This window comes from Salvia splendens, chromosome 6 (assembly GCF_004379255.2).
Source record: "Salvia splendens isolate huo1 chromosome 6, SspV2, whole genome shotgun sequence".
Lineage (NCBI taxonomy): Eukaryota > Viridiplantae > Streptophyta > Magnoliopsida > Lamiales > Lamiaceae > Salvia > Salvia splendens.
This window is the reverse complement of record NC_056037.1, coordinates 21,922,096-21,925,789: the sequence shown is the minus strand read 5'-3', so window position 1 is coordinate 21,925,789 and position 3,694 is coordinate 21,922,096.

Genomic DNA, 3,694 nt, shown 5'->3' with positions numbered 1-3,694 from the left:
ATTCAAGGCTTACCAACTGATTTATAAGTTTACCAATCCTGAATTCCAACGCTTCTTTTACTAGATTCAGATCTAAAATAGTCCTCATCTATTCTGCTTTGAGTAACATGACAAGTAAACATAGAAAACCGGTTAATATACATTACCGCCATCGAAATGGCTCGAATACCAAATTGAATCAATCCCAGATTAATTATTCCGTTATTTGAATAAGAAATATGAATGAAGAGGTATGATGACAGGTAAATAACGTATTGAAAATCCACCGAGATCATCTTGCAGCTGGGCAAGTATATCAAAATGGTTTCCACAACATTGAAATCCAATGAAAAATCCACCGAGATCATCTTGCAGCTAGGCAAGTATATCAAAATGGTCTCCACTTGGATGGTGAACTGATTAAGCATGATAAACTAGACAATATGAAAGATAGTAAATAAAACAAAGTATGAGTTTTGAAAACTAACTTGTGGCTTAAAAACTTCAAGGGTTACAGAGGGAGGAGGAAGAGAGCAATGGTCTGAAAACTCTAAGACCGGTGTGCCCTTTCTCCTTAATTTACAAGCTATTTATAGAGCTACAAAGTTAACTATTACATAATATTATATTGCAAAAGATTACAATAAATGCTACGAGCTGATCATCTTGGGAAGTGGTGGACACCTTTGATGATAACTCTTGACTTTTAGTATACTCTTGGAAAATTGTGATAAAACTTTTGTCTTTTGTGGCAAATATTCTGACAATCTTTTGATTAGACAGCTAGTATGATTTGGATGATGTGAATCCATGTGTTCCTCTGTCCAATTAGGGAGGTCTTTCCTAAGACTTTGATAAAGAAGTTTACAAGTCTCCCTAAGATTAGGAAAGAAGTCTGAAATGTAATTCAGGCATCCTAAGAATCTTTGTAATTGATTTTTATCTTTTATTTCATCGGGGAATTTGTCTCTAAAAGAAATCGACCTGCTGATAGGTTTGAAAGTTCATTTGCTAATCTCATGTCCTAAAAATCTGATATTGGTTTGAAATAGTTTTAATTTGGGGGTGGATATAGCTAATCCATTTTTTTCTATGATTTTTAAGAGAGTGTCTAAATGTTTGATATGTTGATCAATATCTTGGGAAAAGATTAAAATATCGTCGATATAGACAATACTAAAATGACAAAGAGGATTCATGATATCATTCATGATTTTTTGAAATTCGGAGGGGGCATTTTTTAGCCCAAAAGGCATGACATTCCATTCATAATGTCCGAAAGGAACTGTGAAGGCTGTTTTATATCTATCCATTTCAGAGATCTGGATTTGCCAAAATCCAGACTTGAGGTCGAATTTGGAAAAAATCTTAGCATTAAAGAGTCTTCCTATTAAATCCTTTTTGTTGGGGATCGGATACCTAATCCATTGTAGAAGTTTATTAATAGGTTTATAATTTATGACTAGTCTAGGTGTTCCTCTTTCAAGTTCTGCTTGTTTAACTACATAAAAGGCAGAACAACTCCAAGGAGATTTTGAAGGCCTTATAAGTTTCTTATCTAATAATTCTTTAATCTCATTTTTACAAATTTCTAAGAGTTTTGGTTCATTTGGATTGGTCTTAATTTTGTCGGGATATTTTCTTCATTGAAACCCTTTTCATAAGGTAATTCAATGACGTGGTGCTTTCTATCCCAGAAGGCATTAGAGATTTCATTACAAACTCGTTTGACAAAGTTGTTTTCAATTTCCTTAATCTTTGAAATGATCTTAGGAGTTCTAAGTTGGTCTTCAATTCGTTGAAAAGGTAATTCTTCTTTTAGAAAACCAATTTGTTTTTGTTTTTGGGTAATATTATTAATTTGTCTGAATATGGAGTTATTCTGAAGATTAAGAATTTCTTGCTTCTTAATGGGAGAGAAGAGCTTAAAATTTATTTCTCTTCCCTGAACTTTGGTGGTAATACCACTATCATTGACATAGAAAGGATAAATTTGAGTTTGGAAAGGTGTTCCAAGAATCATATCATATGTGATATCTTCAACAATAGTAAAGATATTCTTGAAACAATACCCATTGTTACAAATATGAGCTTTGGAGAGTTTGTATTTGATTTTTAAAAGGTTATTATTAGCAATATAAAGTTTTTCTTTGGATTTGTCACAATATTTAGTAGGAACGATACCTTCTCTGATAATATTATGGTCTGCTCCTGAATCCACCAAGGCCATAATACTGGTTTTGAAGTCATTAACCGCAAGAGTGATATTAACATGCCATTTTTGGTATTCAATTTCTTGGATAACTTTTATAGAATTATTTCCTGGATCAAGATTCTTCCAATTATCAATTTCTTTATTACTTTCAATAATAGAGAGTCTTGTCTCTATTTCAAAGTCCTTTTCTTTTAATTCATAAAATTCTTTATTAATTTGTTTTTTTAAGGTTATTAATTTCACTTTGGAGGTATTTGGTCGTTATTTGTTTAGATATGCTTTGATAGGGATATTTATCCCAAAGTTTATTTAGACTAAATTGTTCATTGATATTTATCCTCTTAGAAGTAGAAGGTTCTTCAAGAATTAAATCTTTTAACTTATTAAGGTAATCATCCCTTATATCGGTATCTGGGATTTTTTGGATAAGATCAAAGATGACTTCTTTCTTTTCTTTAGAAATGACTTGGATACAATTTTTGCAAATATCTTTTCCATGTTCAATATTACTATGATAATCACTTTCGTCAGAGGTATTTAGCATCTCTTCTATTTCTTGATCTGACTCACTTTCTGAGTTAGAAGAGTTATCCTTTTCTCTTAAAAGATTATTGATTTGTTTACCTATTAGTCTAATGTTCTTCTTCTTTTTCTTCCAACATTAGTCTTCAGTGTGTCCTAATTTTTTACAATACCAACATTTTATATCACTTTTTCCTTTATCATTGGTTGGTTTATAAGTTCTTTTAGGTTTTGTTTTCTAAATTTATTTTTGTAAGGTTTATATTCAGACCTTTGTGATTCTTTTTTAATCTTCCTAGTCTTCCTTTTAATCTTAGAAGAAGGGGCTTCAATCTTTTCAATTCCAAACATTTCACAGAAACATCCTAATTCGCTCTTCTCTTTCTGTTTATCTTTTCTGTATTTGTTTTGTATTTTTATTTCCATGCATAGGGCTAAGCCTTCTTTCTTGATAAAAGCAAATAATTGCCCGAATGTAATATTTTCAAAAGGAATATTCTCAGAATCTATATCATCTTTGATTTTCTGTATTATTTTTTCACTAAAAAGTTTGGGTAATCCTGCAATGAACCTTTCTTTCCAGAAAGCTTGATTACAGTCATTTCTTTTGAGAACCTGGGTTATGAAGACATCCTCATACCACCTATAATCAGATAAGGAGCGGCATCTAAGATTGGTCAGGATCATTTGGTCAAAGATTGTATAATGAAAGTTTGTAGGTCATTTGGATTGAAATGGTTTACTTGTTGGCCAAGTAAACCCAAATTCAAATAGTTATGTTATAAAATAAACTTATTCGATATTACATTTCTACGATGTTGTAATGACCAAATGATCCTATTTTTGTGTCATTTAGTACCTAACAAAGATTGTATAATGAAATTTATAGGTCATTTGGATTGAAATGGTTTACTTGTTGGCCAAGTAAACCCAAATATAAAGACTTGTGTTTCAAAATAAGCTAATACATTATGACAT